The sequence below is a fragment of the Theropithecus gelada genome, chromosome 14 (genome assembly GCF_003255815.1).
Source record: "Theropithecus gelada isolate Dixy chromosome 14, Tgel_1.0, whole genome shotgun sequence".
Taxonomy (NCBI): Eukaryota; Metazoa; Chordata; class Mammalia; order Primates; family Cercopithecidae; genus Theropithecus; species Theropithecus gelada.
In genome coordinates, this window is record NC_037682.1 from 122370626 (window position 1) to 122398191 (window position 27566).

Genomic DNA, 27566 nt, shown 5'->3' on the forward strand with positions numbered 1-27566 from the left:
CCAGTCTCAGGTATTTCTTCAGAGTCGTATGAAAATGGGCTAACAGACATGGGCTTGAAATCAGACCATAATGATGTGAATCCCAGCCCCAGTCACTTCATGGCTGTGGGGCTTCAGACAAGTCATCCAACCTTTTTAAACTTCAATGTCTTCATCTATAAAATGGAGGTCCTACCCAATAGGACTGCCCTCAGAAGAAATAGAATTAGAAGAGCTCAAGCATATGAAAGCATTTAGTTCTGTGCTTGGTGCTACTTCATAAATGTCAATAAATGTTTTAGAATAAAAGTTTTCTTCTCTCTCTTCCTTTAATCACAGAGCCACTTGTCCTTCAATCATACTAAGTATCTTCTCAGCAATATCATTTCTAGAGTCAGCTCTTTCTCTTCCTCTCCGTCCTCCACCCTTGTCAGCAAAGGGGCTGGCCGGACTTATCTCTAAAATCCTTCCTAGCTCCGGTCCTAAATGTGGCTGGTGAATTCAAATAAACACATACATATACACCCCCGCCTCTCTTACATGCACAAAGACAAAGAAAACGGATGAAGGTTAATTTTTTTGGCCCCTTCTCATAATGACTCATCCATAACGATTTCTACTGGTTGTATTTTCTTCTGTGACAGAAACAATTTACTGCATTCTTGCAGAGCCCATTTTCTCAGCGTGATCTAGTTGTGTGGTGGTTTGGGAAGTAATTTACTGATATTTTGCTTCAAAATAACTTACAAAGACAAAGGGGTTTTGTTGACACCAAGGTGCATTCCTTATGGGCTGGAAAAACAGGATAAAACCATTTAAAAAGTAAAAACATGGTATTATCATCACTTTGAACTTCAGTTGTAAATCAAACACCCCTAGTTGAGACTGGCCTCTCCTCCCCTTCATTTCTGCATCCTGCTCTGTGTGCCAGCAGTGGATTGTTTGTCTGCATGGGCAAATTCACATTCCATCTTGTCAGAAGCAACTTTCATATTTGATTATATTCCCCATCCTTGGAATGCCAATGCATGACTTTCTTCCATTTCTCACCTTTCACTCTCTGAAAAGCAAGCAGCCATTGCAAGGCCCGTAACTAAGCAAGGTCACAGAGCCCTCGCCTCCCTGGGTTCCGTCCTTGGTCCCAGCTCCTTTTTTCCTTGGGCATTCCTCAGCCTGGTAGTATCGATTCCACAGTAGTTCCCCCAGCCCTCTGTTCAGGCTGCAGACTAGAGAGCTGCCTGGAGGATCCTTACTGGTCCCTGGCTTTGGACAGAAGTAGTGATGCTGTCCTCCTCATCCTCATCCTCTCCAGGGAGGGAGCATCCTCAGCCTCTCTCCATAATCCGCTCCAGCCTGAGCTCTCCAAATTAGACAGGATTTAGACTTCGTCTTGGTCTTAGAGTTGGCAGGCATTTGTTATTGGTTTTGCCCAAGGTTTTATACTCATTTTAAGATTAATAATGATTTTAGAATTTTATAATGGGCAAGGTTTATGATCATCAGTCTAATCCTATAAGCCTAAATCCTAAACCAACATGAATTATGCTCAGGGTGGCCTAAGCAGCTGCACAGATCTTTGATTTCCTGAGTAGTAGACATGAGTAGGGAGGAGACGGGAGCAGCTATGGTCAGCTCCACACTGTGCCCTCCCTGACTGGGGGGCCTGTGGAAATTGACTTCTAAAGGAGAGGACTCCAAGGCCCTAACATAGGTTACGTTTATTAGTAGGTTTGCTTAAGTTGCACTTATGAAATGAGAACATGATTTCCTCTATTTTTTCAAAAACTGTTAGGTTATTATGCTGAATTTCTGGGCATTTTGGAATCTACATTTAACCATTTGCTCATTCCCAGGCATCTGTGGAAGACCTACTACGTGTAAGATGCTGTGCTAGAAGCTTCAGAAAAGATTTTTTTCAATGGCCACTACCTTGGAGATGCTCCCAGTTTAGTGGGGGAGAGCAGTGTTCTCAGACATGTAAGTATTAAAGTTATTTTCTTTCTATATTTGTTATTTTCTGCTCCTTTAGCTGACTAGATGGAGCTCAAGTGGTTGGGCCTCCCAAGTGTCACTGAGTTAATATGAGTAACGTTCCCATCTGCATTCATTTCTGATTCCTGACATCTTGACTGTTTCTTTCCTCTTTCTCTTCCTGCCAACATGACATAAGAAGATATGCATTTATTGGGCCGGGCATGGTGGCTCACGCCTGTAATCTCAGCACTCTGGGAGGCTGAGGTGGGTAGATCAAGAGGTCAGGAGATCAAGATCACGGTGAAATCCTTTCTCTCCTAAAAATACAAAAAAAATTAGCTGGGCGCAGTGGTGGGCACCTGTAGTCCCAGCTACTTGGGAGGCTGAGGCAGGAGAGTGGTGTGAACCTGGGAGGCAGAGCTTGCAGTGAGCTGAGATCATGCCACTGCACTCCAGCCTGGGTGACAGAGCGAGACTCCGTCTCAAAAAAAAAAAAAAAAGAAAAAAAAAGATATACATTTATTTCTAAACCAAAGTGCCCAGAAATGACCCATCAAACTGTCTTAGGAGAGGTCACATTTCAAAAATGTAGTCTAGAATCCTGCCTGTCTCGTTTTTGTCTGTCCTGATTTCCTTGTAGCCTGGGCATGTGCTAATTTGTTCTGCATTATCCTGTGACAACTGGGTTGCAAGGACAGAACGTTAATTCTCTGTTAGGTCTCCAGAGCTATGTAGTCAGGTAAAAAGTCCAATGGGTCTTCAGATAGGATATTTCAGGCCCAAATTGTATCACTTTCACTCACCTACTGCCCAGACCCACAGCCAGCACCAGCTTCCTTGAGTGGCCTGGGAGGGACAGCACCAAAAGGACTCTGACTGTGATCACACAGTTTAGCACTGGACCTCTTCTGGGCTACTTGGCCAAATTAAGGCCATTATCTTCCTTGTCCTTCTTTCATGAAGGCTGCTGAGCTCAGCTAAGTGGCCCTTGGACCCTGTGGAGAAAGCAGACAGTCTTCTTGATCTGCCAGGAAGCCCGGGAGAGACACATGTCTAGTTAATAATAGAATGAGCTACTTGACAAGGCTCTTTTAATTTATTAGAGGGATGCCTCAGATAGCAGGTGGTTGGTACTAGGGAGGAAAAAAATGGGGAAAATTGTTCCTATTTTGCATATGGCATTGGCTTGCGAAGCAACTTCCACCCCTAATCCCTTTGACCCTTTTGTAGCTCAGCTGACCAACGGGGGAATACTTATTTATAGTGCCCCTTCCCCTCCTCTAACTGAGATCAATGCATTTTATTTAATTGACGTCACCCCATCATATTACAACATTTAGAATTTGTGTTTATGGCCTTCTTTATACCCCAGGAAGGGCTCTTGAGAGCAACGCAAAAGGGCAGCTTTGGGTGTTGAACAGGGGTCTCCATTAATTTGGGATGAACTGAGTGTCAGAAAATTGAGTTTCAAGGGCAGCCTAGGAAACTTGTCAATTTCAAGCTGTCTGCTATGGAACCAAAGCATCCTTCGTTGCTGGATTTTGGAGGCTTGTTTACGTTGGTTTAGGTAATGACTACAGTCCTCCAGGTAGATTAAGTAATTTCTTCATTTAGAACATCCTAAATTGTATGACATTTGAGAGATTTCCTTGACCTTGTCAAGGGCAAATGCTCACTTTATTGCTTTTCCTTATTCTTTGCTTAAAGACAACAGACTGCTTTCTCCCTCACGGCAACTAGAGGTGAGTGGAAATGACCACAGATGTTTTATGATGCTCAAGCCCTTGCAGTTGTACTCCCTAAACTGGCTAATAGCTTCTCTCCTGTGTGTTCTTGTTCTATCTTCTGTAATTTTTCCTCCCATTTTCTTTCCAAGTCAAAATCTTTGCCCTTTACGTGAAGCATAATAATACTTAGCATTTATGCAACACTTGGCATTTTTAGGGTCTCGAATGATCAATAATGAGCTAATCCACACATGGTGATGGTTGTGCAGCTGGTTAACTGTTACCCCATTGCACAGATCAGAAAACCAAGGTCTCAGTACAGCAACTCCCAATCGAAAGCCAGGCAACCCTTGCATATCCAAGCCCCTGGCTTCAAGTGAAGGCTTCCTTTGCCCTTGGCTCCCAGGAGTAAAATCAAGAGAGAAAGAGAAGGATCAGAAGTTAAATTTTCCCTACATGCTTTCTTTATTATAATTTAAGCTGTTCCCATTTTCAACTATTTCTTTAATGACCTGCCTGAGCCATAGAGAATTCCAGGCCAGTTCAACAGGAAGCTGCCTGCATTCCATTTCCAGTGCCACCCATGACTTAATAAGCCCATCCTCGCTCCTGTCACCCACGTCATCAATGGAAGTTGTACATACTTCAGGACTCAGGACACATTCCTCCCCAGTGCCTCTTTCTTGGCTTCTTGGGCCGACAGCTGGCTGGTTATCACAGTCATCTGAGTGCACCCACCTTCTAGGGCAGTCTCCTAGGCTATATTTTGTTAGCTTATTTATGAGGATGTCACATAGGCAGAATCAACAACCTTCCTGTACTTGAGCTCTAATATGTTTATTGTGTCATCACTTCTACAAGAATCATCTTTTTCTTTGAGGTAGGAATAACCCGGATGGGTCAGACACAATGTGCTTCTTTCAAAGCCGCATTGGTATTTCCCAGCACTCTGCGGTTCTTCTGTCTCCCAATTGATTCTCTTTTGATTTGCCCTGAGAGCTTTCTCATAGGAAAATTAGGTTTTGTTATCAATCTCTAACTTTCCAAGTCGCCTTCCTGCCTTTTTAACACATACATTGCATTTATTTGTTTCTTGTCTTTGGAAACCTTATCCAGTCCTTCATGAATTCTCAAAAATAGGATTTGTTGAAACTACAGTTCCATCAGTCAATTTTTAATGACATGTCCACTAAGTTATAAGACTGTGGATGGCAAGGGCAATATTTTATTTGATTTTTTAAAACATTTTCCATGGTGCTGAATACTATGCCCTGGCATATTCACAAGTGCTTAAAACCTGTGTGAAATGCATCTGCCCAGCCCTGTAAGATACTAGGTCCTCTGGGGAATACTGCAGAATATATTATCTTGTCCAACCTTCTAGGAATTTTCAATGTAGGTTGGCAAGCAAGTCTTACATCCATGAAACTTTTAGAAAATAGTAAATGACAATATGATCAAGGGCCAGAATGGACAATAAAGACTGTGTGTATAATGCTCCAGGAAGTAAGATAATTGACAGTGGGATCTTATAGTTGGCTAAACTGGCACTGTACTCCAAGTGCAGCTGCAGACAGTGGAGGGTGGGTCTCGATTTGGGCTTTGGAGTCAGACAGATTTGGATTTAAACCTGAGCCTTCTGCAATCAAGTAGCTGTGTGATTCAGACAAGTTGCTTAACCCTTGTAAGCCTTGGGTTACTTATCTGTCATATAGGAATAATCTTACTTCTAATAATGCGCTCCTCTGAGGATGTAGACTCCAACGGGAAACAGAGTGTTGTCTGTTTTGTTCACTGCTGTATTCCTGTTGGCTGGAAGACCAATGCCCATTTGTGGATGCAATCAACCTCACCAGGTTTTCGTTAGTTTAGGTCATATACATAAATTAAAAGTTGAATGCAGTGCTCAGCATAATATATGCTCAATACAATTTTAAAATCATTATTGTAGCTTCACTTGGGTTTGGCAGTACCTAGACTTCTGGCCATGTATACCTTGAGTTCTGTTTCCTGTAGCAATGAGCCCATAGCCCTTCTAAAAGAGTATCAGGTCTGTAGAAAGCTGTGCATACATTCTGACCAGCTTCATGTGTTTCCTCAATGACTTCACCTTACTATTGTATCTTCATTTGTTCGTTTAAATCTTTTGAATCTGGATTTCTTTGTTATTTTCCTCCAGATTTTGTGACTCACTTGAATCATGTCTTTTTCCATTGCCTTTCTGGCATCCTGATGGTTACAGGTGATTTTCTTATGAAAGACCTGTGCCCACTGTGAGACCGTGGGACACAGCCTGAAGCTCTTCTAGCTCCTGGATAACTAGCTAATAGTTCCCTGGAAGGAATGTCCTCAGGCCTCCTGGGGAACTGGAATGACTCCTTGGCATTTAAACCTTAGTTATTTAAAGTTTAAGACAGGGATAACCTACATGAGAGACAGTATTTTCTTGAGGAGTACAGACTTGGGGTCCAGGCTCTGCCATTTGCTAGATGTACAACTTTGGAGAAATTAACCTCTTTGGTTTTCCATTTCTTTTTCAGTTAAACTGTGGTGAAAAAAGATACCTACCAAATAGGGTAATGGTCAGTGTTAAGAAAACCTATGTGTGCAAAGCACATATATATATATTTATATTTTTAAATTTTTTTTTTCCGTTTCATGTTTTCAGAAACTATGATCAAAGCATTCATAAGTTCTCCAAAAGGGATCCATTGGTCCTGAAGTCACTTTTCACACATAAAGAGGAGGATGCTCAAAGAACCAATTCCTTGCCACTGACCTCTAGGTGTGGCTAGTACTTTCAGGCACTGCAGGGGGCTGGCTGCTGCAAAGGATACCAAAGACTGTGGGATTCACACTCTAAGGAGCCAAGACTAACAGCAATACATGAAACTACAGTGAGCAGCACAGATAGCAGTTAATGAGAGCTCAATTAGGTGGTGCAAAACCTAAGTGCTGAGAGGAAGGTCAGTGAGAGCTGGGCGTGCTGGAAAGGGTTTGACTGCAGATGCTCTGGAGGCTTCCCCAGGCGTTGAAAAGGTACACTTGAGGGAGGAGATAGGGTGAGGCTTTTGCTGGCAGTGAACTGAAAAAGAAAAAAAAGAAAAAAAGATTTTCTTGGAATCAGGCCTACCAGATGACTTAGGGATACTATAAAAATGAGGCCATACTCACTACCTGGAAGTCAAGAGACCTCAGCAGCCCAGGAGAAGGCCATGGTGGGAGCACATGAAGACTAAGCTGGGACCCGCTGTAGAGGCAAAAATCAATACCCGGCACTCAATGCCCAGATGCAGGTGGGGTTCTGGCCATCAGGGGGCACTGTGGCAGAAGCCCTGGAGCCCCAGCGTGTGTAGTCAGGACCACTGCATTTCAGGACTCCAGAGAGCGCCATTCATGTCGCATGCACTGGGAAAGGTGCCACCTAAACTCAGCACAAAGTGGCGGCCCTGAGTGTAGTTCATCCTGCATGGTAGTGTCTTCTTCAGTCAATGCAAACCCTGGGAAGATGCTATGTGTAGTGAAATATTCCTGCAAACTCTATCGAAACATGTCAGTTTGCCTTGATCAGCACAAGATGAGTGTTCAATAAAACAGTGTATAAGGTTAATTACCAGGGCATTCCATATAGTGCAATCACTTCGTTAGTATCACAACCTTTTATATGTCATGTGTGACAACACTGCAAAGTGGTTTGTGCTGTTCATTAATTGTAACTTGGAACTTCCTTCATTTCAAAGTGGGCTTTTAGAGGCACACGTCCCCCAGATCCTGAGTAGGTGGAGATTGTTTTAAAAGGGGGATGGGGGTGACAGTTTCCCCACTGTCCTCACTAACATGCTTGCTTTTTAATTTTGTCCCTTTCTTCCTTCTCTTTTGTCTTTATCCTTCCCTTTCTTTCTCCTTTCCTGCTTTCCTTCTGTTGACAAAGGTGAAATGAGTAAGATGTCTTTTAAGGAGCTCTGGGTGAGTGCACTACCTTCTACTCTAGAAAAATAGAATGAAAAGGGGTTGGCTGCAGAAACCGGGAACTTGTCTGATCCCTACATGTATTCTTCCCTTTTCCTTGTTCTATGCTATTTCTCATGCTGCCTTTATGCCTTTGATTCCTGACTTTTTTTTTATGGATTTTGTATATGCTGGAATTCAGATGCTTTCAAAATTTTTTTGACTGAAGCACAGTATGAAATAGATTTTATAGCTTCAGCTCAGAACACACACAGAACTATGAACTCACATACACGTATAACAAACAAAAGCATCACTGAATCACATTTAATCTTATGATGGAGGATGTACTCTGACATTTTATATTCTAATCTGTCTTTTTCTATTTTATTTCATCTATTCAATTTCACTTACAAAAACACTCAGCCATAGCTTGCTAGATTTATTTCATAGCTAATTAATGGATCATAATTGATAGTTTGAAAAACCGTTTTAAATGATTATTAACTCCTGAATTACTCCTGTCTCTTAGTGGTCTTTCATTCCTACCCAATTTCAGCATATGCTAGATTGTATTATTTTTTGAAATCCAAAAGATGATTCCAATAACATATATTAAATAGCACATAAAAAATACAAAAGAGCATGTAAACAAGTTTGAAGTACATTAAGTCGGTCTAAAAAGCTTGAAATCTCACATTTTATTCAATATTTTAAAAGGTTTTTCTTTGCACTATTATAATCTCTACCTGTATTTGAAGAAAATCCTGACAGGCTCAGGACATTTTTGCTCACTCTTAAGCAGGTATGCACACTGGCCAGTCAGAATGAACACAGGCAGTAAACAATCTCTGTGACAGCACTGTGGCTGGCTGGTTCAATACCACATTGGTTCTTAAGCAACGGATCTTCTATTTCAGTTACAAATGCAAACTGAGTTTGGGAATTAGAATATGCAGTCTAGGATTTTCATCACCATTCTGAACTGAATTTAATATCAGATCAACCCTGCACCAGTGTGACAGTAACCTTCCTCCCAACCCACTTGGAACTTGAAGACAGCCTCTGATGGGGCTGGGCAGAGGAACCTAGGAGGAAGGATGGTCACAGGAACAGGGGCGTCCTTCCCTTCTCCATAGAGCAATCAGGCCCTGGCAGCTGAGGGAAGGTGCATGTTCATGGCAAAAGAACAGCATGAGGTCCCACGGATCCTCCTTACCATTGAATTCCTCTCACACTCTGGTGGGAGCATTCTTGGGCAAGACTCAAAGGAGGTCAGGCCCAGCTCTCTTGCTCTGGCATGGCCATGTCTGAGCAGAGGAAGCATTGCTCACTCGGACTAACTGGGAGTGCAGGCTAATTGGAGGCCACCCTCCTATTCCACCTTTCCTTGTGAGTCAGGTTCTGGCCACTTGCCCTGACACTGACCACTGGAAACTCAGCCTCACAATGTCTCTTGGGAAAAGAAGGAAGCCCCTCCACCCAATACCCCCAGAGGCTGAGTCTGAAAGCATAGTGATAGCTATTCGTAAAGGAAAACTCATCATACCCTCCCTTGACCCTTTACATCCTGAAAGCGGGAAAAGTGTAGCACTGTGCAGAGTTTTTATTAATTTCCTTGTGCAATCTACACTGTCTGACCACTTACTTTGGAATGTTCTACCTACTGCATCTTGGCATCTCCACTAAAACTTCAATTTTTCTATCTTGTCACTCTGTGAAGAGCATTTAAAGTTACGTGTGATTATAAAGAAAACATAACGGAATTTTTTGGGGTATTGTAACTCTGTATTATTGTAAGCCAGGTCAAATTAATTGATTTCAAATTAGTCAATTGCATTTGCATCACTTAATCATATTTTTCTTGACAATAGATCTGGTGTATTTTTTTCTTTACAAAATTCATGTAAACTTGCTTTCAGAATAATCCTTTTATATTTAGGATTCACTACTAAAATAACAGCAAAATGAAATCTGCAGCTCACTCTTTTCAGTCTTCACAAATGAAATCTTAAAGTAGATATTCCAAAAAAGGAGACTTGGTAGCCTTCTGCTCAGTTACCACAGTGGGACTTGGAGGGTCAGGGAAGTTCAAGATAAAAATCCCCACCCCCAAATTATTTGCCACATCCAACTTTGTCAAGCCAAGTATGAAGTAAGGAGAGGAAAATGGAAGGCAGCTGTCAGTCATTGCAAGCTGTCATAACGAAGTACCATACACTGGGTGGCTTATGAATAACTAACAGTTATCTCTCACAGTTCTGAAGGCTGGAAGTCCAAGATCAAGGGGCCAGCAGACTGTGTTCTGATGAGGGTCCATTTCTTGCTTCTTGGTTTAGACATCCGTCTTCTCACTGCATCCTTATATGGCAAAAGAGGATGAGAGAGCTTTCTGGGGTCTCTTTTACTAGGGGACTAATCCTATTCCTGAGTTCTCCACCCTCATACTCTAATTACCTCCCAAAGGCCCCACCTCCATCACACTGGAGGTTATAATTCAACATATCAATTTTGAGGGAGACACAAACATTCAGTTCATAACACAGCCAAGTTAAACCATAAAGTCAGGAAAATAAAGGACTCACCATGGTTCAAGAGATCAGGCTGGAGGTTCAGGAGATCAGGCTGGAGAGAATAAGAAGACTAGGGAGGGTCTGCAGAGCCGCCAAGAGGACCTGCCACGTTCTGTGTTCTTAACAATGGCAGGTAGAGTCAATTTCCTAGTGCCCTTGAGCCCGGCTCCAGGTGACCCTGTGTGTCCAGCCCACAAGTACCTAGTCTTCCTGCCTCCTGCTTGCTCCCACCCTCCCCAGGTCTAACAGCCAGTCATGGGAAGACAACTGTCATTCAGCTTTGATGCAGCATTCCAGGTGGCAATATTTTCCTATTTTACTTTCTTTCGGTGGAGATTAAAATATTTTTACTATTAAGCAGCTACTACCTGAATAATAAGAATCTATTTTTGGGGTGAGGGTTATCAGGGGGAGACTATATGGGAGCTCTGTGTGAATTGTAGAGGAACACAGAGAATAAGTGTAAGCTGAGGGCAAAAGATTGCTATTTTAAACAAAATGACTTCATCCACTTGTGCATTATAAGGGAGTAGAGGTTTTATCTCAGGGAAGATGACTCTTTTGTTTAGGAAAGGCAATTAATAGGCCTTTGGGTTAGACTCCAAAGCCCAGTCTGCAGTGGAGGATTGAGACAAAAAAGAATTAAATCCTTCTGCATAATAAAACAGAAGCCTGGACCAGAGAGCTGTGTCACATTTAAAGCAGTACAGTCCAAACTGGAATTCCAGGTTTGCATCTCTTAAGTCTTTACCAGATCTTCAACACAGCCCAGGGTTCTTGAGTACTCAGTGACCTTTGGGAGCTTCTAGAGTCCCTTCCCCGAAGGTTGTTTCTTTCATACAAACCATCCCATGTCATCGTCTCCATCTTGCTTGGAAGACAAAATTCTGTCTTCACCTCTCTCCCTGTTCCCACCATTTTGCAGGACCTCCTACTAACGGGTCAGGCCCCCAGAGCAAGGGCCGTGCAGGGCATGATCTGTATTCCATGGTGGCTGCAGTTCTGAGAATTCTTTCACATGGGTATTGTCTTTTCTCTTGCAGTGAGCAGAGGACAGTGGGGAAGCTTGGTAACATGCACCCACTGAACCCCACATGGGCATGATGGGGACAGTTATAAGCTTTTACATACTAATAAGTTGGTATCGTCCTGAAAGTTATTGGAAGTTGCGCGGAAAGGAAGGGAACTCAGGCACCCCAGAAGCCTAGGTAGTCTGACAATGATAGGTGCTCTGGGGATAGAGGACAGGACAAAATGTGGCTTCAGGGCAACTCCCAAAGACAGGGGAGAGGGGAGCCCCTGTTCTCCGAGATGAGTCAGTGACTATTTGGGAATAGTGGCATCTGGAATTGAATTGGATACTGTTTCTCTTAGAGTCATCCCTCGTTTCTCCAAAACAGCTATCCCTGAGAATGGATCTCTGGGGCATGAGGAGATGACTGAGGTGAAGAAATGCAGAGCTAGGATGGCGGAGGGAGGAAGGCAAAGAGAGAGGGAGACTGGGAGCCCAGGGGACTTGGAAATCTAGAGGACTGTGCTGGACTGTCTAACAGGAGAGGGCCACTCGGGAAGACTGGATCACTGGGACATACTTAGATGATGGAAGAAATGATGGTGATGATAACGCACAAGGAGACCATTCACCTCCAGTAACGTCAGAGATGTCTTTTAGGTCCTGAAGTTAGCACGGGCCCTCCTGAGTGGAGGGGCAGCTGTTCATTATCCTTATCTGCCCCGCTTCACCCCAAGGCAGTCCCCTGTCTCACTGGTGTCAATCAACAAGAAAGATCCTGTCCTCTACCTGCAAAAACACTGCTTAAGGTGTCGCCCCCTCTTCATGGGAGTAGACATATTCTTCTTCTCTCTCTTCCTCTCTCCCCACTCTCCATCTTATGATTGATTCATCTGACACCTCTGGGCTGATCTTTCACTCACAAATACAGATGTTCTTTAAACTTCTAATTTTTCCTCTTTGTTTGGATCCCTGCTTAGTTGCTTCAAGAAAATGGCTCTCCCCTTTTGTCTTCCTGGCCTCTCTACTTCTTTTCCTCCCTGCCTCACCCTGTTTCTCTTGCTCTCTTTCTCAATCAGTAAGGGAAAAGCAAAACCCGACTTTAATTATGGGGGATAAGTAGAAGTAGTGCCAGCTACACGCCTGTATCAAGCAAAAGGCGAGGCATAAGCTTTGAAGTGAAATGAGATGCATTCAGCAGCCTGAACCATCAGCCTCAACAGCTCTTGACATAACCCAAAGCCTCCTTCAGGAGCACCGCACCATCTCCATTACCTCCTCATTCCTGTCCAGTTAATCTTACTTTCCTCAAGAATGAACTTCCGTGTTTGCGTGTGTGTGTATGTGAGAGAGAGAGAGAGAGTGTGTGTGTATGTATGTGAAAGAGAGGAAGAGAGAGAGGGGGAGAGGGAGAGAAACATTTTATCTTATTGTTCTACTGTTTGGTTTAATTACGGGTATTGAACTGTTGTTTTCTACAAAGTTTCCTTGCAACTCTATAATACCAGTACCACATTTTGAGCTAGATGTGCATTTGTGGGCTAGGCTAGAGCACTATTTATAACATCGTTTCTATGGGAAAGTTTATTCCAGGTCCCAAGCAACTAACTTAAAAATGAACTTTTTGATTACAACTTGGAATAAAGCATATACATTGGAAAGTGCTTGCTCATGAATATGTAGGTTAAGTTTGTGGGGTAAGCTGGTATGTGGTTCAGTTAGCACAGCAGCATTTTCTCTATGTTCTCCTACCTGTGCCCAGCAAACAAATGGCAATTGATCATGCTCTGGGCAATTTACTGACTGAAATGCAGAACCACTTGTGACAAGGCCGATGGACCCCTACTTTACTTCAGGGGCTCACATTCAGGTGCATAGTCTAGGATCCTCCTCCTGCATGTGAAAGGTGAGTTCCACGGAAATGTTTATTCTTACAGAAATACAATCTACAGAAGGGTTCTGAAGTCAATTTCTTTCCTGGTAGGCCTTAGGAGGAAGTATTTTATAATAGCCAACACCCAAGTGCTGTTTTGCGAGCTTATATGGGTAACCTTGAACTAGTCAATTTAACTTTTCAGACTCTTCACAAGGAGGGTTATCATGAGATAAAAGAAAGCAGAATTTTACTGGGAAAATGTAATAAGCATGATATGCATACACACACACCCCTTTCATTTTACAGTCCCTTGTGATTTATTGGTTATACTAAAGATGGCCAATGGAGGATATTTTCCTGAGCTAACAGGAGTTTGTGCTACATGGATTGGAGACTTTAATCTTCCAAGCATTTACCTCCAGTGATGATCATCTGGGGAAAAAAGGAGTTGCCAGGGCAATGCTGTCCCAGCCCCTAGCTCCTAGAATGCGTCCCCTGTGGAGAGCCATTTACACTTAGGAAGAAATGTGATCACCTCATGCTTACTGTGGTGTTTGGGGTGATTTGAATTGCAATGTGGTGTATCCAATCCATAGAGTAAAGAAACTGAACCAGTATCATTAAAGGTTGGAGTGTTGAAATAAGTGGCCTGGGACTGGCTTCCAGGGCGATAAGAGATTCATCTGGTAGCACCAGAATAAAAGAAGTCTCACTCAACACTGGCCGGGCAGCTGCTGCTCGCTGTGGACATCCCGGGGATGCAGGGGTGGGAGAGGCGTGTATATATATTTTTTCTTTCTGGTCACTGCTTTTTCTGTCTTACATAAATGATTCATTGGAATGCCATTCTCTATTAGGAGAGGATCCAGCTTACTTCCTCTGAGGGTCAGAAATGTTTACAAATTCCTCTAAATTATTTCCCCACTCCCTTAAAAGATAAGGAGTTGATTTGCCTAGGGCTATTGCAAAAGGGTTCTGTCCACAGAGCATTAGCAGCTCTTGATATACGGGGCACATTTGAAGCGGCTGGCGGCACCACCCTTAATAATACTCTTCTTTTACAAAGTGCTCATTGTTAAATATTTATGAAGTCCTGCAGGATGGGCCCTATCACTGCTGGGGCAGATATGAGTTCCCTGCTCTCCCACAGTGCGTGGAGCTGCTCTGCAGAAGCTGGGCGCAGAGTCTTTCCACTCCACCCCTCTGTGGTGCTGCTAAAACTGCGTGTCTCTGAGCTGCTGAAATCACAGACCCAGAGGAGGGCGGCCTGCAGAGGTGCTGGCGACAGAGCCAAAGCGGGAGGGGTGGGGGGTGGAGGGATGCGATTTGTTCCCAAGTAAGAGCCAAGGCAGGCTCCCACCATCACAATCTTTTAAATATTAATAGGATCCAAAAATATATTCATAAAAAATGAACAAAACTAAAATAAAAGGAAGAGCAATAGACTGGGGAAACGTTTGCTGTAAAGAGGAAAAATGAAAGGTTAGTCTTTCTCCCTTGCCCCCCGCCTCGCAGCTCACTCAGGTCCACAGCTCTCCACAGCAACAGCAGATGCGCAGGACGCGTTGGGAAGAGAGGAGAGTCGCTGAGCCTGGATGTGCTGGCGCAGCACCTGGGGTCTTGTTGCCTGAAGTTTCCAGAGCAGGAAGCCTGGGAGAGGCCTGAGGTTCTGATCCCAGCACAGGCTCCCAGGCGAAGCAGGAGCTGCCGCTGCAGCCCGTGCTGGCCCACCTGGAGAAGCAAGGGCTGAAGCCCCGTTCCACAGCATGTCCTGAGACAGTGGCTTGTTCTGCATCTGCATCTGACACACTGGCCACGGCCGAGGCCTGGACAGCTAGCTAGTGTGACTGAGTGTCACTGAGGGACCAGGGTTTTAACTTTTGTTCATTCACTTAGTTTACATGTAAATAGCCTTTTCTTTCTTTCCTTTTTTTTTTTTTTTTTTTTTGTTTGAGACAGAGTCTCTGCCTGTTGCCCAGACTGGAGCATAGTGGCGCAATCTCAGCTCACTGCAACCTCCGCCTCCCAGGTTCAAGTGAGTCTCCTGCCTCAGCCTCCCAAGTAGCTGGGACTACAGGCGCCCACTACCAAGCCCAGCTGATTTTTGTATTTTTAGTAGAGACAAGGCTTCATCAGATTGGCCAGGCTGGTCTCGAACTCCTGACCTCAGGTGATTCGCCCCACTCGGCCTCCCAAAGTGCTGGGATTATAGGCGTGAGCCACCGCACTTGGCTGTAAATAGCCATAGACAGCCATATGTAACTAAGGGCTGCCTGTGGGATTGCTGAGGAAGAGGCCCTGACAGTCGGCCTGGGAGCCAGTTCTTGCCAATGGAAGGCAATGTCTGCAACTGGGTCCTGAGTCTAAGCCCCTTGGGAACTCTCAGTGCCCAGCAGGCTCCTCCCCGCCCTGCTCGTGTCCTTCTGTGCCAAGCCCGTGACTGAGCTGCCACCTTGCTCTCTGGTTTGTCCTCCTGCTCCCCAGTGAATGGTGCCAGCCCCAAAACGGCACCTGACAATAAAGGGCTATGACAACCTGCCCCTCTCATGCACGTGCCTGCCTTTGAGAACTCCACTCTGTCCAAAACCCCAGATGCTGCCAGGGCCCTGCCTCTGGTCAGATGTCCTTAGTATTTGAACAACATCTCCTTGAGTGCCTCTGCAGACGTCTTGCCCACAGAGTGGATGGGTCCACATCAGTCCCCACTGACCCAAGAGGGCGGTCCTCCCCACCCTGTGCTTCGGGTTGTCAGCCACGTGTTCTTGTGAGTGCTGGCAAGGCAGCTTGAAGCAGTGAGAAGGAACTCAGGCTCCAAGTGCGGAAAAACATAGATGCAAAACCTGACTTGCTTCTTCCTACCTGTGAGGTCTTGGGCAATTGTAACTTTTCTGAGCCTCAATACCTTCTCCCCATCATGGAGTTACCATTGTATCTACCTTTCAGTAATACAAGGACTAGATATAGTATTTACAAAATGTATTCAGTAAATGATAACTGTTGATGAGGAAGAGGAAGATGATAATAATATAATTCTATGCTTTACTTCTTCAGCTAGACCCGCCACCTCCACTTCCACCTATTCCTAGTTTGTTCTCTTTTCTCAATGACCCCACAACAGCCCCAAATATTTAAAAAACAAAATATATAGGGACAATTCCTAAGCGAAATTGTCAGATTTACTTTACTAAGTAGAGCACAAGTGAGAACACAAACACTAAAAGAGAAAAATTTTGGAAATATGCTTAAACCTGCTAATCATTAAATTAGTGAAGAGAAAACCACTGCTCAAACTATTAAAGAGCCTGTTAGAGCAATATAATTCTGTACTGACAGCATTGTAAATTAGTATAAGATTTCCAGAAAGCAATCTGCTAAGAGTCATTCATTCAATAGAAAAGTATTGAATGCCTACCAACCAGATATTTTGTTAGGTTCTGGGGATACAGAATGAATAAGGCCAGATCCTTACCCACAAAAGCTTATGAAATGGTTGGCATATGTAACGTGTCGTCACAAAACTCCATCTTACTTCTTGACTCAGTAAGCACAAATAAATACTATTTAAAAAGTATTTCCATATATTGATGTGCGTTGCTGAACCATCTATAATAGTGAAAGACTAGCTGCCTACTACCCAAATACCCAAGCAAGCAATGTTTAAAATTACAATAATTTATTAATAGAATAAAAGTTGACAGTGAAATCCAAATTACAAATATGAGAACTATAGAGACACGACAAATAATGTCAAATGGAAAGAATACAAAATCGCATGTATACAATAATTACATATGAAAAGTGCATGAACAACCTAAAGAATCAGATATCAGTGAATTTTATCAATGGGAATTTAGTTTCGAATGGAGGAAGAGGATTGTGGCAGTCACGAGAGCTCTTGATGTTGACTGTCTTCACATCCTACCCTTCCTACTTCCCAGATCACAGTATCATGGTAGGATGGCAGGTTCCTGACCTTTTTGAAGTCAGGCAAAGTCATGAGATTTGCTTAGGCCAAAACCATGTAAGTGTAAGAGCCACACGGTTTTTCTCAGGGGGGTCTTTCCCTTAAATTGAAGCCAGTTCTCTTCACATGGACAATTTACCATATTCCTTTCTCCCTACCATTGCAACTGACAGCACTTTGTATGTTAGATGTTCTGTCAACCTGAATTCTGGAGTGAAAGGATGTGAAACATAGGCCCAGATGACCTGAAATGTACACTTAGCAAGTGTGAAAAATAAAATTTTGTTACTTTGAGCCCTGAAATGGTTTTTCTAACCAATATCCCGATCAGTGCAGATATGTGTATTTTTTTTTAAAAACTTTGTAGACAGCTTATTATTTCTGAAGTGATCCTGACATGGCCTTGCAGATCCTAACAGATCACAGGATGCCATGGGCTTTGTGTCCTCAGACCCACCACCTAGGAGAACTCCTTGCACGTCTGCAAGCATGAAAGGGTCTGAACACCACCTGGTATGTTCTAAGCCAGTAGTTCTAAAACTTTTTGGTCTCTGGAACCCTTTATGTCATTCAAAAACATGAAGTTCTTGGTGTACAGCAGGGTTACCAATTTGTGTACGTTAATTTTGTATCCTGAAATTTTGCTGAATTCATTTATCAGTAGCAGTGCTATACACAAACAGTGACCAAGCTGAGAATCAAATCAACAACTCAACCCCTTTTACAATAGCTACAAATAAATAAAACACTTAGGAATATATCTAACAAGGAGGTGAAAGACCTCTACAAGGAAAACCACAAAACACTGCTGAAAGAAATCATAGATGACACACACAAATGGAAACACATCCCATGCTCATGGATGGGTAGAATCAATATTGTGAAAATGACCATCCTGCCAAAAGCAATCTATAAATTCAATGCAATTCCCATAAAAATACCACCATCATGGCCAGGCGCAGTGGCTCACACCTGTAATCCCAGCACTTTAGGAGACCAAGGCAGGTGGATTACGAGGTCAGGAGATCAAGACCATCTTGGCTAACATGGTAAAACCCCGTCTCTACTAAAAATACAAAAAAATTAGCTGGACGTAGTGGCAGCACCTGTAGTCCCAGCTACTTGGGAGGCTGAGGCAGGATAATAGCGAGAACCCAGGAGGTGGAGCTTGCAGTGAGCTGAGATGGCACCACTGCACTTCAGCCTGGGTGACAAAGCAAGACTCCATCTCAAAAAAAAAAAAAAAAAAAAAAAAAAAACCACCATCATTCTTCACAGAATAAGAAAAGAAAATCCTAAAATTCATGTGGAACCAAAAAAGAGCCCACATAGCCAAAGCAAGACTAAGCAAAAGGAACAAATCTGGAGGCATCATGTTACCTGACTTCAAACTATACTATAAGGCCATAGTCATCAAAACAGCATGGTACTGGTATAAAACTAGGCACATAGACCAATGGAACTGAACAGAGAACCCAGAAATAATGCCAAGTACTTACAGCCAACTGATCTTCAACAAAGCAAACAAAAACGTATTGTGGGGAAAGGACACCCTATTCAACAAATGGTGCTGGGATAATTGGCAAGCCACATGCAGATGAATGAAACTAGATCCTCATCTCTCACCTTATACAAAAATCAACTCAATATGGATCAAGGACTTAAATCTATCACCTGAAACCCTAAAAATTCTAGAAGACAACATTGGAAAAACCCTTCCAGACATTAACTTAGGCAAAGACTTTATAACCAAGAACCCAAAAGCAAATGCAACAAAAACGATGATAAATAGGTAGGACTTCATTAAACTAAAAAGTTTCTGCACAGCAAAAGAAACCATCAGCAGAATAAACAGACAACCCACAGACAATCTATGGAGATTTTGCAGACAATCTTCACAATTTATACATCTGATGAAGGACTAATACCCAGAATCTACAGTGAACTCAAACAAATTAGCAAGAAAAAACAAACAATCCCATCAAAAAGTGGGCTAATGACATGAATAGAAAATTCTCAAAAGAAGATATACAAATTAACAAACATTTGAAAAAATGCTCAACTTCACTGAAGATCAGGGTAATGCAAATCAAAACAATAGTGCAATACCACCTTACTCCTGCAAGAATGGACATAATTTTAAAAAATAATAGATGTTGGCAGGGATGCAGTGAAAAGGGAACACTTTGACACTGCTGGTGGGAATGTAAACTAGTACAACTACTATGGAAAACAGTGTGGAAATTCCTTAAAGAACTAAGAGTAGAACTACCATTTGATTTAGATAATCCTCTGGGTATTTACCCAGAGGAAAAGAAGTCATTATACAAAAAGATACTTGCACACACATGTTTATAGCAGTGCAGTTCCACAGTTGCAAAAATATGAAACCAGCCCAAATGCTCATCAATCAATGAGGAGATAAAGAAATTATTATGTATATACCATAGAACACTATTCAGCCATAAAAAGGAACAAAATAATGGCACTTGCAGCAACTTGGATGGAATTGAAGACCATTATTCTAAGTGAAGTAACTCAGGAATGGAAAATCAAACATCGTATATTCTCACTCATAAGTGGGAGCTAAGCTATGAGGCTGCAAAGGCATAAGAATGATACAATGGACCCTGGGGACTCATGGGGAAAGGGTGCAAGGTGGGTGAGGGATAAAAGACTACACACTGGGTACAGCATACACTGCTCAGGTGATGGGTGCACCAAAATCTCACAGATCACCACTAAAGAACCTACTCATGTAAGCAAACACAACCTGTTTCCCAAAAACCTAGAAATAAATTTTTTTATTGAATAAAATAAAACAACACAAACACAACCTGTTTCCCAAAAACCTATAAATTTTGTTATTGAATGAAATAAATGTATTTTATTGAATATTTATTGAATAATATTGAATATTGAAAATTTTTATCAAGATAGAGATTCTTAAAAGGAATTAATATTACATGTGGGTTATTGCGGTGAATATTGCCATATTAGCAATAAAAACTGAAAAAAACGAAGAGTATCAGTTAATGTAAAAGCACAATAATTCCTTTACATAGTAACAAAAACAAGAACAAGCATATTTTCAGAAATAAAAAAAGTAAAAGAATGTGTCATTATTTTACATTTTGCCAGTATCATTAATGTCTGATTTAATAGAATTTAGCTAGACACTCATATCTGCTTTTGTATTCAATCTGTTGGAATAAGTTGTTTTGATCAAAGTATCTAAAAATCTGGCCTCATACAGATATGTACTGGGAAAGGGAGAAATACTCTAATAGACTTTTCAGGTATCTGTGGCTATTCTTCTTTGACACTGATCCGTAAATTGACAGGTAGTAGTAGTTTTTTAAAGGCCAATCAGATATGGAGTCTGACACAATAACAGGAAACTTTTCATACTCTGTTATATAAACATTATTGGCTTATTTTATACTATTTAAATTATAGTTTAAGTTCTGGGATACATGTGCAGAACGTGCAGGTTTGTTACATAGCTATAAATGTGCCATGGTGGTTTGCTGCACCCGTCAACCAGTCATCTACATTAGATATTTATCCTAATGCTATCCCTCCCCTTGACCCCACACCATGACAGGCCCTGGTGTGCGATGTTCCCCTTCCTGTGTCCATGTGTTCTCATTGTTCAACTCCCACTTATGAGTAAGAACATGTAGTGTTTGGTTTTCTGTTCCATGTTAGTTTGCTGAGAATAATGGTTTCCAGCTTCATCCATGTCCCTGCAAAGGACATGAACTCATTCTTTTTTATGGCTGCATAGTATTCCATGGCATATATGTGCCACATTTTTTGATCCATTCTATCATTGATGGGCATTTGGGTTGGTTCCAAGGCTTTGCTATTGTGAGTAGTGCTGCATTAGACATACATGTGCATATATCTTTATAGTAGAATGATTTATAATCTTTTGGGTATATACCCAGTAATGGTATTGCTGGGTCAAATTCTAGATCCTTGAGGAATCACCACATTGCCTTCCACAGTGGCAGAATTAATTTACACTCCCACCAACAGTGTAAAAGTGTTCCCATTTCTCCATATCCTCTCCAGCATCTGTTGTTTCCTGACTTTTTAATGATCACCCTTCTTACTGGCATGAGACGGTATCTCATTGTTGTTTTGATTTGCATTTCTCTAATGACAAGTGAGGATGAGCTTTTTTTTTCATGATTATTGGCTGCATAAATGCCTTCTTTTGAGAAGTGTCTGTTCATATCCTTAGCCCACTTTTTGATTTTTTTTCTTGTAACTTTGTTTAAGTTCCTTGTAGATTCTGGATGTTAGCCCTTTGTCAGATGGATAGATTGCAAAAATTTTCTCCTATTCTGTAGGTTGCCTGTTCACTCTGATGGTAGTTTCTTTTGTTGTGTAGAAGCTAGTTAGTTTAATTAGATCCCATTTGTCAATTTTGGCTTTTGTTGCCGTTGCTTTTGGTGTTTTAGTCATGAAGCCTTTGCCCATGCTTATGTCCTGAATGATATTGCCTAGGTTTTCTTCTGGGGGTTTGATGGTTTTAGGTCTTACATTTAAGTCTTTAATCCCTCTTGAGTTAATTTTTGTATAAAGAAGGGGTCCAGTTTCAGTTTTCTGCATATGGTTAGCCTGTTTTCCCAGCACTATTTATTAAATAGGAAATCCTTTCCCCATTGCTTGTTTTTTGTCAGGTTTGTCAAAGATCAGATGGTTGTAGATGTGTGGTGTTATTTCTGAGGCCTCTCTTCTGTTCCATTGGTATATATATCTGTTTTGGTACCAAGTACCATGCTGTTTTGGTTACTGTAGCCTTGTAGTATAGTTTGAAGTCAGGTAGGGTGATACCTTCAGCTTTGTTCTTTTTGCTTAAGATTGTCTTGGCTATTCAGGCTGTTTTTTTTGGTTCCATATGAAATTTAAAGTAGTTTTTTCTAGTTCTGTGAAGAAAGTCAATGGCACCTTGATGGGGATAACATTGAATCTATAAATTACTTTGGACAGTATGGCCGTTTTCATGATATTGATTCTTCCTATCCCTAAGCATGGAATGTTTTTCCATTTGTTCTCTCTTATTTCGTTGAGCAGTGGTTTGTAGCTCTCCTTGAAGAGGTCCTTCACATCTCTTGTAAGTTGGATTCCTAGGTATTTTATTCTCTTTGTAGCACATGTGAATGGGAGTTCACTCATGATTTTGCTCTCTATTTGTCTATTATTGGTGTATAGAAATGCTAGTGATTTTTGCACATTGATTTTGTATCCTGAGACTTTGCTGAAGTTGCTTATCACCTTAAGAAGATTTTGGGCTGAGACAATGGGGTTTTCTAAATATACAATCATGTCATCTGCAAACAGAGACAATTTGACTTCCTCTCTTCCTATGTGAATATTTTCTCTTGCCTGATTGCCCTGGCCAGAGCTTCCAATACTATGTTGAATAGGAGTGGTGAGAGAGGACATCCTTGTTGTGTGCTGGTTTTCAAAGGAAGCACTTCCAGCTTTTGCCCATTCATTATGATATTGACTGTGGGTTTGTCGTGAATAGCTCTTATTATTTTGAGATATGTTCCATCAATGCCTAGTTTATTGAGTGTTTTTTAGCATGAAGGGTGTTGAATTTTATCAAAGGCGTTTTCTGCATCTATTAAGATAATCATGTGGTTTTTGTCTTTGCTTCTGTATATGTAATGGAGTACATTTATTGATTTGCATATACTGAACCAGCCGTGCATCCCAGAGATGAAGCCAACTTGATTGTGGTGGATAAGCTTTTTAATATGCTGCTGGATTCAGTTTGCCAGTATTTTATTGAAGATTTTTAGATCAATGTTCATCAGGGATATTGGCCTGAAATTTTCTTTTATTGTTGTGTCTATACCAGGTTTTGGTATCAGGATGATGATGGCCTCATAAAATGAGTTAGGGAGGAGTCCCTCTTTTTCTATTGTTTGGAATAGTTTTAGAAGGAATGGTATCAGCTCTTCTTAGTACCTCTTGTAGAATTTGGCTGTGAATCCATCCAGTCCTGGACTTGTTTTGGATGGTAGGCTATTAATTACTGACTCAATTTCAGAACTTGTTGTTGGTCTATTCAGGGGTTCAACTTCTTCCTGGTTTAGTCTTGGGATGGTGTATGTCTCCAGGATTTTATCCATTTCTTCTAGATTTTCTAGTTTATTTGCGTAGCGGTGTTTATAGTATTCTCTGATGGTAGTTTGTATTTCTGTGGGATCAGAGGTGGTATCTCTTTATCATTTTTTACTGTGTCTATTTCATTCTTCTCTCTTTTCTTCATTATTTCTCTGGCTAGCGATCTATTTTGTTAACCTTTTCAAAAAAACAGCTCCTGGATTCATTGATTTTTTTGAAGGGTTTTTTCATGTCTCTCTCTCCTTCAGTTCTGCTCTGATCTTAGCTATTTCTTGTTTTCTGCTAGCTTTTGAAGTTGTTTGCTCTTCCTTCTCTCGATCTTTCAATTGTGATGTTAGGGTGTCAATTTTAGATCCTTCCTGCTTTCTACTGTGGGCATTTAGTGCTATAAATTTCCCTCTAAACACTGCTTTAGCTGTGTCCTAGAGATTCTGGTATGTTGTGTCTTTATTCTCATTGGTTTCAAAGAACTTATTTATATATGTATTAATTTCATTATTTACCCTGTAGTTATTCCGGAGTAAGTTGTTCAGTTCCCTTGTCATTGTGTGGTTTTAAGTGGGTTTCTTAATCCCAAGTTTTAATTTGATTGCACTGTGGTCTGAGAGACTGTTTGTTATGATTTCCATTCTTTTGCATTTGCCGAGGAGTATTTTATTTCCAATTACGTGGTCAATTTTAGAATAAGTGCTTTGTGGTGCTGAGAATAATGTATATTTGTTGATTTGTGGTGGAGAGTTCTGTAGATGTCTATTAGGTCCACTTGGTCCAGAACTGAGTTCAAGTCCTGAATATTCGTGTTAATTTTCTGTCTCATTGACCTGTCTAATATTGACAGTGAGGTGTTAAAATTTCTCACTATTATTGTGTGGGAGTCTAAGTCTCTTTGTAGGTCTCTAAGAACATGCTTTATGAGTCTGGGTGCTCCTGTATTGGGTTCATATATATTTAGGACAGTTAGCTCTTCTTGTTGCATTGACTTCTTTACCATTATGTAATGCCCTTCTTTGTTGTTTTTTATCTTTGTTGGTTTAAAGTCTGTTTTATCAGAGACTAGGATTGCAATCCCTACTTTGTTTGTTTGCTTTCCATTTGCTTGGTGAATATTCCTCCATCCCTATGTGTGTCTTTGCACGTGAGATGGGTCTCCTGAATACAGCACACCAATGGGTCTTGACTCTATCCAATTTGCCAGTGTGTGTCTTTTAATTGGGGGCATTTAGCCCATTTACATTTAAGTTTTATATTGTTATGTGTGAATTAGATCCTGTCATTATGATACCAGCTGGTTATTTTGGCCATTAGTTGATGCAGTTTTTTCATAGTGTTGATGGTCTTTACATTTTGGTATGTTTTTGCAGTGGCTGATACTGGTTTTTCCTTTCCATATTAAGTGCTTCCTTCAGGAGCCCTTCTAAGGCAGGCCTGGTGATGCCTCAACATTTGCTTGTCTATAAAGGATTTTATTTCTCCTTCACTTATGAAGCTTAGTTTGGCTGGATATGAAATTATGGTTGAAGATTATTTTCTTTAAGAATGTTGAATCTTGGCCCCTGCTCTCTTCTGGCTTGCAGGGTTTCTGCAAAGAGATCGGCTGTTAGTCTGATGGGCTTCCTGACTAACCTGTGGGTAGCCTGACCTTTCTCTCTGGCTGCCCTTAACATTTTTTCCTTTGTTTCAACCTTGGTGACTCTGATGATTGTGTGTCTTTGGGTTGCTCTTTCCGAGGAGTATATTTGTGGTATTCTCTGTATTTCCTGAATTTGAATGTTGGCCTGTCTTGCTGGGTTGGTGAAGTTCTCCTGGATAATATCCTGAAGTGTGTTTTCTAACTTGGTTCCATTCTCCCCATCACTTTCAGGTACACCAATCAAACATAGGTTTGGTCTTTTCGCATAGTCCCGTATTTCTTGGAGGCTTTCTTCGCTCCTTTTTATTCTTTTTTCTCTAATCTTGTGTTCATGCTTTATTTCATTAAATTGATCTTCAATCTCTGATATCCTTTCTTCCACTTGATTGATTCAGCTATTGATAACTTGTGTATGCTTCACAAAGTTCTCATGCTGTGTTTTTCAGCTCCATCAGGTCCTTTATGTTCTCCTCTAAACTGGTTATTCTAGTTAGCAATTCCTCTAACCTTTTTTCAAGGTTCTTAGCTTCCTTGCATTGGGTTAGAATACGCTCCTTTAGCTCAGAGGAGTTTGTTATTATTCACCATATGAAGCCTACCTCTGCCAATTCATCAAACTCATTCTCCATCCAATTTTGTTCCCTTGCTGGTGAGGAGTTGTGATCCTTTGGAGGAGAAGAGGCATTCTGGCTTCTGGAATTTTCAGCCTTTTTGCACTGGTTTTTCCTCATCTTTGTGGATTTACCTACCTTTGGTCTTTGATGTTGGTGACCTTCAGATAGGGTTTTTGCATGGTCGTTCTTTTTGTTGATGTTGATGCTACTGCTTTCTGTTTGTTAGTTTTCCTTCTCATGGTTAGGCCCCTGTTCCACAGGTCTGCTGGAGTTTGCTGGAGGTCCACTTCAGACCCTGTTTGCCTGGGTATCACCAGCAGAGGCTGTAGAACAGCAAAGATTGCTGTCTGTTCCTTCCTCTGGAGGCTTCGTCCCAAAGGGGCCCCTGCCAGATGCCAGCCAGACCTCTCCTGTATTAGGTGTCTGTCGACCCCTGCTGGGAGATATCTCCCTGTCGGGAGGCACAAGGATCAGGGACTCACTTGAGGCGGTCTGTCCCTTAGCAGCACTCCGGTGCTGTGCTGGGAGATGTGCTGCTCTCATCAGAGCCAGCAGTCAAGAACATTTAAGTCTGCTGAAGCTGCACCCAGTGCCTCCCCTTCTGCCAGGTGCTCTGTCCCAGGGAGATGGGAGTTTTATCTAAAGCCCCCGACTGGGGCTGCTGCCTTTCTTTCAGAGATGACCTGCCCAGTGGGGAGAAATCTAGAGAGGCAGTCTGGCTCTATTTTATACTCTTAACAGATATTTTACCCATGCCTAATTTCATAACATCAGGCACTGGACACTAAAAAATACTAGTGCGCTGAGTTATTCAGCTCTTCCAAAAGCTGACACATTTCATTACACAATATCAAAAAAATCACTCTTATTAATATAATTCCTGATTACATCAGAAAAGTCTGAGTATCGGAAAGCTGTCAAGCTCACAGTGGTAGACACATGTTTTTTTATTCTGATTTTTGCTCAGAAGTTCAACTTTTATCATTGGCAACCAATACTCTCAGTTGTTTTCCTTTAAGTGACAGGCTCACTTTGCTCATTTCTGAGAAAATGCCTGCCAAATGCCCAAGTCTGAATAACCACAGTTTGTCTGGAATTTGTCATTTCAAGCAAAGATTGTGTTACAAGGAAGAAAGTGGCTAGTTCAGTGCACAACTCAGTGGCACAAGTGCTGTTCCTCAAAATAGCCATCGTACTTCATTTAGCAGCATATGTGCTTTATTGGTTTGCCACACAAAATATGAAAAGGGTTTGTATTTAAGGACTGAGATTTAATAAAATTAATCACTTTTCCTGTTTCATCAAAGAGCATGCTTAAGTGAGGCGGCTTCTCTTGCCCTCGCTGTGAGTGTGTGGCAATACAGAAGAACCCCATGGCTGCTGATAAAGTTGGGGGCCTCTGGCTTGATTTGTGCTAAGAGGCCAGAGTTTTACCCACAATTACTTTAGCTCATCGGTGCGAATGTCAACAGAGGTAAAATATGAAATAACTTTCTTCGTATGATTATTAAAATAATTTTGACTCCAAAGACTCCTGAAAGCATGTCCAAGACTCCCAGGGATCTGCAAACAGATGACTGTTCTAGCCTATTGCAAAAGTGGCATGTCACAACAGTGCCAGCACTCCTCTTCTTCACATCCTGCTTTTGAGAATCTATGTGGCCTTGGGGAGGGCACTTTATCTATTGAGTTTCAGTTTCCTTGTTTGCAAAACAATAGCATTCATTGACTTATGTATTCATTCATTCAACAAATATTTACTGTCTGGTGTTATATGCGCTGCTCGTGCATAAGGCCCTGAGAATAAAGCCATGAAAAGACAGACTAAATTCTTGCACTCACTTTATACCCTAGAGGAGACCAAAACAATACGTGTGTGTGTGTGTGTATGAGTATTTATTTAGACAAAAACAATATATAAATATTTAACAAAGAAATAAATGAATGAAGCCACTACTCCGTTGTACGCACTAGAGATTTCATTTGGTAAATTAAATGAACGAAAGGGCTCTGATAAGAATTAGGGGAGTGGGTGGCACAGTGGACACAGGATGGCCAAGGCAACTTCTGTTCTGAGAAAGTGACATTCAAGCTAAGACCTAAAAGGTTGAAGCTACCA